Here is a 12,465-nt window from a genome sequence, read left to right on the forward strand (position 1 = left end):
TCTGTGCGAGGTACCGCGGCAACGGTCCTCAAGCCCGATTGTATCGTCGACTACAATTGGTATATGGGAGGAGTTGATCTCTCTGATCAAGTCCTCAAGCCATATAATGCCATGCGCAAAACCCAGGCATGGTACAAAAAAGTTGCGGTCTACTTGGTACAGGTTGCCATGTACAACTCTTTTGTACTATCCCGAAGCGCTGGCAGCACAGGGACATTCCTCCAGTTCTATGAGGCAGTCCTCAAAGCCCTGATCTTTTCGGAGCGGGAAAGAGCAGGCCGGAGTACCTCGGGAACTGGAGGCGCCCGGATCGTCCCTGGCCAACACTTTCCAGGTGTGGTCCCCCATACTGGAAAGAAGGGACGAACCCGAAAAAGATGCAGAGTGTGTCACAAGAGGGGGAAACGGAAGGACACCACCATTCAATGTGACACATGCCTCGATCATCCGGGCCTCTGCGTTATCGATTGCTTCTGTACTACATTTTTATAATCCCCAACAGTCCACTAGAGAACATAAAAAACTATGGCTCTCAGACTTTGGAGACACAGAAAAAAAAGAATTTCCCCCCAAAAATATTAGTTTTAGAGCAGGCATCCTCAAACTGCGGCCCTCCAGATGTTGTAAAACTATAACTCCCAGCATGCCCAGACAACCTACAGCCATCAGCAGGGCATGGTGGGAATTGTAGTTTTACAACATCTGGAGGGCCGCAGTTTTTAGGATGCCTGCTTAGTGTCTCCAAAGTCTGAGAGCTATACATATTGGGCATCGTCGCGTGCGTAAAAGTCGTCGCTATAAAAAAAACTTTTGACCAAACGCCTCGGATTAACGGTGTTAAAAATATAAAATAAAAACGGTGTCAAAACACCAATTTTTGCGCAAAATTTCCATTTGAATCCTTTTTTCCGGTAATAAAGCAAGGGTTAACAGCCAAACAAAACTAAATATTTATTGCCCTGATTCTGTAGTTTGCAGAAACACCCCATATGTGGTCGTAAATGGCTATATAGCCGCACGGCAGGGCATAGAACAAAGGGAACTCCATACGGTTTCTGGAAGGCAGATTTTGAAGGACAGTTTTTTTTTTTAACACCATGTCCCATTAGAAGCCCCCCCCCCTGATGTAGCCTAGACTAGAAACTCCAAAAAAGTGACCCCATCTAAGAAACTACACCCCTCAAGGTATTCAAAAGTTACTTTACAAACTATGTTAACCCTTTAGGTGTTCCACAAAACTAAATTGCGAATGTAGAAACAATTTTAGAATTTTAATTTTTTGTTACCTTGCCTCAAAAAAGAGTAATATAGAGCAACCAAAAATCATATTTACCCCTAAAATAGTCCCAAAACAACAACCAACTTATCCCGTAGTTTCCTAGATGGGGTCACTTTTATGGAGTTTCTACTCTAGAGGTAAATCAGGGGGCTTGAAAGGGTACATGGTGTAAATAAACCAGTCCAGCAAAATCTGCCTTCCAAAAACCATATGGCGTTCCCCTTCTTCTATGTCCTGCCGTTTAGCCAAATAGTAGTTTACGACCACATATGGGGTGTTTCTGCAAACTACAGAATCAGGGCAACCCATTTTGTTTGGCTGTTAACCCATTTTTTCCAGTAATAAAGTAAGGGTTAAAATGGAAATTTTTCTTGTGGAACACCTAAAGGGTTAACAAAGTTTGTAAACCCAGTTTTGAATACCTTGAGGGGTGTACTTTCTTAGATGGAGTCACTTTTTTGAAATTTCTATTCTAGGGGTGCAACAGGGGGCTTCAAATGGGACATGGTATAAACAAAACCAGTCCTGTAAAATCTGCCTTCCAAAACCCATATGGTGTTCCCCTCCTTCTATGTGCTCCCGTTCGGCCAAACAGTAGTTTACGACCACATATGGGATGTTTCTGAAAACTACAGAATCAGGGCAACCCATATTGAGTTTTGTTTGGCAGTTAACCCTTGTTTTACTCCTGGAAAAAATTGATTATATTGGAAAATTTTCCCAAAAATAGAAATGTTTTAATTGTTTCTCCATCTGCCATTAACTCTTGTGGAACACCTAAAGGTTTAACAAAGTTTGTAAATCCAGTTTTGAATACCTTGAGGGGTGTACTTTCTTAGATGGAGTCACTTTTTTGAAATTTCTATTCTAGGGGTGCAACAGGGGGCTTCAAAATTGGGACATGTGTCACGAACTATGGATCCGATCGCTCCGGATCCCGCAGCTGTGACGTAGTGGTCTGTGATGGAGTCTGCGCACACACAGAGAACTCACGTGACAGGGGTATTACCATTCGGCTAACACCCCCGACTACACTTCGGTAACTGCCACCACGTGGGTTCCACGAGCCGACTATCCGGGTCATTCACTATCACACAGATCAATGGATGAACCGGATATCACTTACTGACCAACCGCAGTCAATCACCCCCAGCTACAATTCCTAAATGCAATTTAACTAACTATCTGGTAACGTCTCTTCAAAGGCAAGGTACGTTGTTCAGCAGCTTAGAATATGAAAGACTTGGCCATTTAGATTTTATAATCTTTAATAAGAGGTAAAAAGCAGTGCATACAAATCTAATGAAAATGACTATAAATCTACAGAATAATAATAACAATATAAATAATCACGACAGTTCAAATGAAAAGGAAAAAGATGAAAGAATACTTAGTTTCTCTGGAGGGTTTCAGATGGTCGTTCATATGTCCTTTTTGAATCCTTGCAAACCCCGTTCAGTATGTATCAGGGGAGACCCTCAAAGTTCTTCTCATACAGGAATATGCCGTCAATGTCCAATTAAGTGTCTGGTGATGTTCCATGGGTCTCTCTCCTCAGTCCTTGTGCACAGATTTTTATGAACTCTGCCATGGGCAGGAGACTTACTCCTGTCAGCCAATGGCAGCAGAGTGACTGTGAAGCCTAGGGATTGGCCTCCAAGTGTTTTATGACCCCATCAAAGTTCAGTTCCTACAATGAGGATTGTACTTAAGCCTGTATCTCCCTGATACATCGGCATATTTTTGTACAGAATACATATTTGCGATCCTTATTTATTTACATACAGAATGAGACCACACACGGTAATGCTGGGACCTGTAGTTCTTCTACCACCCATAGGTCAGCTACAGAATCACATCCTCTGGTCATATTTGATACCCAATTAACCACAATACTCTGTAGAGCCTGGATCTGGTGTCAGAAAGGGCATAAGTTGATTCATAAATGAAATATGAAAGTGGACTGGTTTTATGCCCAGAGCTAATTAAGGGCTATTAGCTCTCCTCAAACCAGACCTGGAAATTAATGACGTCACGCTCCAGCCAGGCTTGACAGCGAGCTGATCTTTATCTTATAGGACAGGATGAGGTGGGCCTGGTATAGCCTTCATGACCTTTTATAGCCGGCCTCACAGAGTAGTGGTAATAAAAGTGTCCATCTATATCATAGGTGGCCCAGGCTACCCAGAGGAATTATGTACAGTACAGACCAAAAGTTTGGACACACCTTCTCATTCAAAGAGTTTTCTTTATTTTTATGACTATGAAAATTGTAGATTCACACTGAAGGCATCAAAACTATGAATTAACACATGTGGAATTATATACATAACAAACAAATGTGAAACAACTGAAAATATGTCATATTCTAGGTTCTTCAAAGTAGCCACCTTTTGCTTTGATTACTGCTTTCCACACTCTTTGCATTCTCTTGATGAGCTTCAAGAGGTAGTCCCCTGAAATGGTTTTCACTTCACAGGTGTGCCCTGTCAGGTTTATTAAGTGGGATTTCTTGCCTTATAGATGGGGTTGGGACCATCAGTGGCGTTGAGGAGAAGTCAGGTGGATACACAGCAGATAGTCCTACTGAATAGACTGTTAGAATTTGTATTATGGCAAGAAAAAAGCAGCTAAGTAAAGAAAAACGAGTGGCCATCATTACTTTAAGAAATGAAGGTCAGTCAGTCAGCCGAAAAATTGGGAAAACTTTGAAAGTAAGGGCTATTTGACCATGAAGGAGAGTGATGGGGTGCTGCGCCAGATGACCTGGCCTCCACAGTCACGGTACCTGAGCCCAATCGAGATGGTTTGGGGTGAGCTGGACCGCAGAGTGAAGGCAAAAGGGCCGACAAGTGCTAAGCATCTCTGGAAACTCCTTCAAGACTGTTGGAAGACCATTTCAGGGGACTACCTCTTGAAGCACATCAAGAGAATGCCAAGAGTGTGGAAAGCAGTAATCAAAGCAAAAGGTGGCTACTTTGAAGAACCTAGAATATGACATATTCTCAGTTGTTTCACACTTGTTTGTTATGTATATAATTCCACATGTGTTAATTCATAGTTTTGATGCCTTCATAGTCATGAAAATAAAGAAAACTCTTTGAATGAGAAGGTGTGTCCAAACTTTCGGTCTGTACTGTATGTATTCCGGCACAACATGGTATAAACAAAACCAGTCCTGCAAAATCTGCCTTCCAAAACCCATATGGTGTTCCCCTCCTTCTATGTCCTCCCGTTCGGCCAAACAGTAGTTTACGACCACATATGGGGTGTTTTTACAAACTACAGAATCAGGGCAACCCATTTTGTGTTTTGTTTGTCAGTTAACCCTTGTTTTATTCCTGGAAAAAATTGATTATATTGGAAGATTTTCCCAAAAATATAAATTTCGAAATTGTTTCTCAATCTGCCATTAACTCTTGTGGAAGACCTAAAGGGTTAATAAAGTTTGAAAAAAACAGTTTTTAAGGGGTGTAGTTTCTAGAATGGGGTCATTTTTGGGAGGTTTATATTATCTAAGCCTCACAATATGACTTCAAACGTGAACTGGCCCATAAAAAGTGGGATTTTGAAGATTTATGAAAAATTTCAAAATTTGCTTCTAAACTTCTAAGCCTTATAACATCACCAAAAAATAAAATATCACTCCCAAAATGCTACAAACATGAAGTAGACATATGGGGAATGTAAAGTTATCACAATTTTTGGGGGTATTGATATTTATTACAATAGTAGAGAAACTGAAACTTAGAAATGTACTAATTTTTCAAAATTTTTGGTAAATATGGTATTTTTTATGCAAAACAATTAACTTTTTTTACCCAATTTTAGCAGTGTCATGAAGTACAATATGTGACAAAAAAACTATCTCAGAACGGCCTGGGTAAGTCAAAGAGTTTTAAAGTCCTTAAGGGGTTAAGAGAATGGCAAGTCCTCTGCAAACAAATGTGGATAGGGAAATGACTTTAAATAACATAAAATACAAAAAATAATAATCTTGATCTAGGAGGACGAGGTCCATATGGAGTTGGAGGCTGAGGAGGCGGTGGATGTTGTGGTGTAGGTGGAAGCGGAGGAGGTAGCCTACACTGCTTTTTGGTTTTAAATTTATTTTTAGTTGGGAAATATAACCTGTGATAACCCCCACCAGTCGTGCTAAACACACGTTCAGACAATACACTGGCTGCAGGGCAGGCCAGCACTTCCAAGGCATAAAGGGCAAGCTCAGGCCATGCGCCCAATTTGGAGACCCAGAAGGGGGCAGACCCATCATTCAGTACGTGTAGGCGTGTGCACACATATTGCTCCACCATGTTGCTGAAATGCTGCCTCCTGCTGTTCCATATCAGCTGATGGTGCTGGTTGTTGTGGTGTGCTGACAAAGCTTTTTCACATTTCGGACATGCTAAACCTGCCTTCTGAGGTGCTGGCGGTGCCTCAGCTGTGCTGGCGACCTCTTCCTCCTCCTCTGCCTTCGCCTTGTGCTTCCACTATGCCCCCACTGTCAGGTGGGAATGCCATCAGCAGCGTGTCTACAAGCAAAGGGATTTAAGAACTGTACGTTGTTCTTGTAACGGGGATCCAGCAGTATGGCCACCCAGTAATCAGCACAAGTTAGAAGTTAGACCGCATGGCGGTCGTTGCGTAGACACTGCAGCATGTAATCGCTCATGTGTGCCAGGCTGCACAGAGGCAACGGAAAGCTGTACTCTGTGGGAGGTGTATTGTCTGTGTCCTCTGTATCCCCCTAGCCATGCTTGAGTGATGGCCATGAGCTGGTCTGGGTGCCATTCTCCTGTGAACATGGTTCCTCCTCCTTTATCTCATCCTCCTCATCCTCCACCTCGTCATCCTCCAGAACTGTGCCCTGGCTGGACAATTGTGTATCTGGCGTTTTTGGGTGCAGGAACCCACCCTCGGAGCCACTTGTGAATGACTGGCTGGAAACTCTATTAAATGATCCTTCTTCCTCCTCCTTCTTTGCCGCATCCTCTTACATCATAGTCAGCAGCGTTTTATCAAACAGGCAAAGAAGTGGGATAGTTACGATGAGAACGGTGTTATCGGCACTGGCCATGTTGGTGGAGTACTCGAAACAGCACAACAAGGAACACAGGTCTCGCATGGAGGCCCAGTCATTGGTGGTGAAGTGGTGCTGTTCCGCAGAGCGACTCACCCGTTCATGCTGCAGCTGAAACTCCACTATCGCCTGCTGCTGCTCGCACAGTCTGGCCAGCATGTGCAAAGTGGAGTTACGCTGCAGCGCTGAGAGGCGAGCAGCAGCAGGGTGAGAACACCGAAAGCGCGCACAGACGGCCCGCACTTTCTGCAGCAGCTCTGACATATCGGGGTAATTTTTAAGGAACCTCTGCACCACCAAATTCAGCATATGATACCAAATTCAGCATATGCGCCAGGCAGGGATGTGCGTCAAACCGGCTAGTCACAGAGCTGCTACGAGATTTCGCCCATTATCGCACACCACCAGGCCGGGCTTGAGGCTGACTGGCACAAACCACTCATCGGTCTGTTGTTCAAGGCCCGTCCACAGCATCTGCAAGGTGTGGGGTTTGTCCCCCAAACAGATACGTTTTAAAACTGCCTGCTGTCGTTAACCTCTGGCTGTGCTGAAGTTGGTGGTAAAGGTGTTACTCTGACCGGATGAGGAGCTGATAGAGGATGAGGAAGAAGAGTAGGAGGACGAAGCAACAGGAGGAAAACTGAAGCGCTCTGCAATCCTTGATGGTAGAAAGACATTCGCCAAACTGATATCCGCCACAGGCCCAGCCGCCACTGCATTTACCCAGTGTCCTGTTATGGAGATATAACGACCCTGACTGTGCTTACTGGTCCATGTATCCACAGTCAGGTGCACCTTGCCACAGATGGCGTTGCACAGTGCACACCTGATTTTGTCCCCTACTTGGTTGTGCAGGTAAGGGATGGCTCGCCTTGAAAAGTAGTGGCCTCTTGGCACGACGTACTGTGGGACAGCCACCACCATAAGGCCTTTAAAACTATCCGTCTCCACCAGACGGAATGACAGCATTTAAAAGGCCAGTAATTTAGAAATGCTGGCATTCAGGGCTAGGGATCGTGGGTGGGTAGAGGGGTACTTCCTCTTCCTCTCCAGCGTTTGGGAGATGGAGAGCTGAATGCTTTCGTGGGACATTGTGAAGATGCTTGGTGACCCAGGTGTTGGTGTTGCTGGCAGATCCTCTGTTTGCGTGGTGGCTGGTGGCACTGTCACTCCAGAGGTGGATGAAGAGGCCGAGACTGCAGCAGAAGAGGAAGCAGGAGGAGCCAGAGAACTTTCTTGGTTTTTGAGGTGTCTACTCCACTGCAGCTTGTGCTTTGCACTTAAAGAGAACCTTCTACTAGAATAAAACATCTAAACTAACTATACAGACATGGAGAGCGGCGCCCAGGAATCTCCCTGCACTTACTGTTATACCTGGGCGCCGCTCCATTCTCCTGGTATAGCCTCCGGTATCTTCATAGTTAGGCTCCACCCAGGGGAACCTGCCGGAGTCTCATTCTCCCATGCTGTAGCGCTGGCCAATTGCAGCGCTCAGCTCATAGCCTGAGAGAAAAAAAAGCCTATGAGGCTATGAGCTGAGCGCTGCGATTGGCCAAACGTTCTCAACCTGAGCACAACCTGCATGACCAGGCATTTAAAGAGGACCTTTCACTAGAATAAAACATCTAAACTAACTATACAAACACGAAAAGCGGCGCCCAGGGATCTCCCTGCACTTATTGATATACCTGGGCGCCGCTTTTCGTGTCTGTATGTTAGTTTAGATGCTTTATTCTAGTGAAAGGTCCTCTTTAAATGCCTGGTTATGCAGGTTGTGCTCAGGTTGAGAACGTTTATGCCTCGCTTCAGGCTCTGATTGCACAGCGTGCAAACCACTCGTGTCTTGTCGTCAGCACATTGTCTGGAGAACTGCCACGCCAGGAAACTTCTTGTAGCTGGCATTGGTGTGCTCAGTCCCTTGCTGCGGTGGACAGTAGCTGGGGTACTGTCTAGAAGACAGCAGCTCCACTTTTGCACCCTGCTCCCTCTTCTGCTGTGCTGGTGGCTCTGTGTGACCACCGCCTCTTCCGCCGAACTACATGTGTCACTCGCTTGACCTTGATTCCATGTGGGGTCGAGGACCTCATCGTCCTCCACATCATCTTCCACCCAGTATTCACCCCTGCCTTCCTTGTCGGTCTGCACACTTTCGAAAGCCCCAGCAACTGTGTTTCGTCATCATCCAAGACGTGCTGCGATGGTCCTCCCATGTACTCATCTTGAAAGATAAGTGGTTAGGAATCGGTGCACTCAATCTCTTCCACTTCTGGGGCACGGCCGAGACGCATTAGGCCCGACCAAATACCTCTGCAGGTCGCCTACTCGCACCTGAGGAAGGGGTTTCACTTGTGCGTGTAGCTGGCACAGATCGACCACGTCCTCTCCCTGCAACAGGAGCTGCACCAGCAGCACCACAACCTGGGCCACGTCCCTTATTTGACGCTCTCCTCATATTTTTCGAATTTAGGATCTTGCCCTAAATGGGTTTTTAATTAATAGTAGAATAGAACGACAGTATGTAAAGAGTGCATCTCACACGGCCTGAACCAGACTAGGCCTTAAATATTTTTTTGCCCAAAATGGCTGTATTTCAAATGCCTGAATCAAACCCCTGTATGTAGAGGGTGTATCTCACAATTCCTGAACCAGTATAGGCCTGAATTCAATATTGGTGCACAAAATGGTGGTATTTCAAATGCCTGAATCAAACCCCTGTATGCAGAGGGTGTATCTCACACTGTCTGAACCAGTGTAGGCCTAAATTAAAGATTTATTTGCCCAAAATGATGTATTTAAAATGGCTGTATTTCAAATGCCTGAATCAATGTAGAGGGTGTATCTAACACGGCCTGAACCAGTGTAGGCCTGAATTCAATATTGGTGCACCAAATGGCGGTATTTTAAATGCCTGAATCAAACCCCTGTATGTAGAGGGTGTAGATTGTCCAAAAAAATTGTGATTTGCAATGTCCCAAAAGCTCAGAGGCAGTGCTTGTGTACTGAACTTGCATAAAATGGCCGCCACCACCGCCCACCTAACTAACAGAATTATAAAAGTTTTTTTTGTTTTTTGTCAATGGGCTCAGGGCAGGGTAAAACAATTGTGCCCTGCACCCACACAACTATTTCTATGTAGATCGCTGAGTTAGATTCTCTCCTATTCTCTCCCTGAAATCACAAGTCCAGCAGCATCCTCTCCTTACACTTGTAACAGCAGAGTGACATGCAGCGTTATGTGACTCAAGCTTATATAGAGCCTGAACTTTTACTGAAATGTTCGGGTTCGGATCCGGGGTCCAAAAATCCTAAAGTTCGGTACGAACCCAAACTTTACAGTTCGGGTTCGCTCAACTCTATTAGTGATCTTTATGATCATCATTATATGGTTTATTAGTTAGTGATATTTCAGTACATTACAATCTTATTTTGTTTGTTAATGATATTTCATTTGAGTTTAATATTATTTATTTGTAAAATCAATTGTTTTTATGTAGATTAAAGAGTTATTGTCCAGTGTTCTTTTTTTGGATTACTAGAGTGTGTGTTGTCACCTCATTGTCGGCCCTTTTAATGTTTATGTACATGTTATGGATACATAATCATATTGCTATGTGCACATATTTTCCCTCCTGCCGGGGGTTGGTGATCACCTCCTCTTCCTCCGAGTCCTGAGACGGGTGGTGCTGGAGGGTACAGCACTTTCAACCTCCTTCACTTCTCCCACACCTGGTGGGGGTGGCTCAAGAGGCTGGGATGGTCCGGCCTCCACCTCCTCTTTCATTCTCTACCTCCACAACCTCCACCAGTCATCTTCTCCGAATGGAGGGAATAGGAACGTCTGTGATCACAAAATTTTCCGATTTTAGATGAACAACTCCAAAATCTTAAGAACATTTGATATAAAGATATTCCAATATGGAGGGATCTATATATAATTGCAGTGGCTGATAGCTTTATGACACATAACTCAATCCAAAATTAAACAGTATGAAAAAAGACATCCCCTCCACAGTGTCTTGATGGAACAATAGGGCAAGAGGAGACCCATGAGATGGGATTATCTCCTCAGTGTATCATAGGATGATCTAATTCTCTACACCAGAGTCGGCTACTTCTTAACCCCATCACTAACACAATAGGACAAAGGGACAAATTAACCAACACATTCATTTGGAGTCTCAGAGCAGAGTTAACCATTATTGCGTTTATGGATTAACACCATGCTACTTTAATGGGGAATACGAAAAATGTGGCCGATAAACTCAACCAAAAATTCAAGGTTTATAGTTCCCTCTAACCCAAATACGTCAGAGTGGGGGTCTCCATAGTCCTGTGTACAAAGCCTGTAGGAAGGAGGCTAGGCCTCAGGCTTCTACTGCAGACATAGTAATGGTTCAGTCCTTCACTTGTCTGGCACAAAGCCAACAACACATCACATCACCCAAAGAACATCATCCCCACAATAAAACATGGTGGTAGAAGCATCATGCTGTGGGGATGTTTTCAAGCAGCCGGGACTGGGAAACTGGTAAGAGCTGAGGGAAAGATGGACAGGGATATTCTTGAGCAAAACCTGTATCACTCTGTGCGTGATTTGAGAGTAAGACGGAGGTTCACCTCCAGCAGGACAATGACCCCAAACACACTGCTGAAGCAACACTTGAGTGGTTTAAGGGGAAACATGTGTTAAGGCCGATTAATTGGCCTGTATTTGTGGGAGGGGCACGGTTGCCTATATCATGGCACCTCTGCCCCTCCTTCAATGAACGACGTGTCAAACTCTGGCCTCGTTCGGTGCGTGAGGATTGCCTCTGGTCAAGCCCCCAGAAGTTCGTTTCCCAGAAGTTTGTTTTATGCGCGAGCTACTGGATCAGGTAAGTGACTGCCACGCTTTGCAGTCTCGATCTCACAAGTCCGGCCGGCAGTGCCGGCTCCCTAGGTAAAGGGGGAGCCACACTGCACCGGAGAGTCTGCCAGGCAGCTTCAGCTCCTACATGGCATGAATCATAGGGTGCAGGGGTCAGCGTGATCCCGATTCGAATTTCTCCCCCCCTTCAATGTCTGGCACAGGCCGCTGTGCCACTAGTTAGGCAGGGTCCTTGGCAGCAGCATGGTTCCCCTCCCCCCCTTTATGCCCGCACTGGCCCCATGTCATCTTGCGGCACACTTACCCGTGCGTTCCTGCTTGTGGTCTCCTCTGCTGTCTGCACGAGCTACAGGCGGCTGGTAACTGTGTGGGCTCCCCCTGGTGGCCGCTGGAGCCGATACAGTCCATGAGCAGCGTTGGATGGTGCAGGCTCCCTCTGGTGGTGACTGCCGGCAGTGCAGTCCATGGCTCTGTGCTCTGTGTTGGCTCCATCTAGTGGCCACCAGAGCTATGACCACCTTGGGGAGATTTAGTTAGGGTTGTTATTAAAATGAAAAAAAAAAAAAAAAAAGGAGGGTAAAAAAAAAAAAAAAAAAAAATTAAATACATGCTTTTTGATTGAAGGAATTGTTTTTTAGGGAAGGGCGTCACACTTGTTCAGTGCTAGTTAGAGGATCTCCGTATTGTTGGGCGCACGCCTCTACGCCTGGCGGTATGTCGTACGCAGGGATCTTACATGTGATTTATTCCAGGATCTGTGTCGTCCTTCTTCAAATATATTCTGCACGTTGTTCAACCATCAGGGTACAGTATGGCAGTGGCTGTGTCGTGTTACTATTCCTCTTATCTCCTTCTGGTGGTGGGTCAGTTGTGCCACCGTCAGACTCATCAATCACTGGGGTGTTCTAGGTTCAGCTATCGCTTCTCTTTGGCTCAGGTCCTCTCGTCCCTTTTCACTCGTATTCTTCACAGTTGCATGGGTCTCGACCTACTCACAGCTTACGTCACATGATCCCGGTGTCGGTTGACAGTCAGGTTTTGATTTGTGCATACTGCATCCACAGGATATGTCATGTGCTTCAGACATAGTGGAGACTTCGGTCGACGAGAACCCCGCCAGGATGTCAGAAGGGGGCAGTGTGTCGTCTCTTCGCAGTTGGACCGTCCCTAGGCTGATGACGGAGTTGTCCAGAAGGGGTATTTCGTATCCCGCTTCTGCTAGGAGTTATACCGGTTACT

This window comes from Bufo gargarizans, chromosome 1 (genome assembly GCF_014858855.1).
Source record: "Bufo gargarizans isolate SCDJY-AF-19 chromosome 1, ASM1485885v1, whole genome shotgun sequence".
Taxonomy (NCBI): domain Eukaryota; kingdom Metazoa; phylum Chordata; class Amphibia; order Anura; family Bufonidae; genus Bufo; species Bufo gargarizans.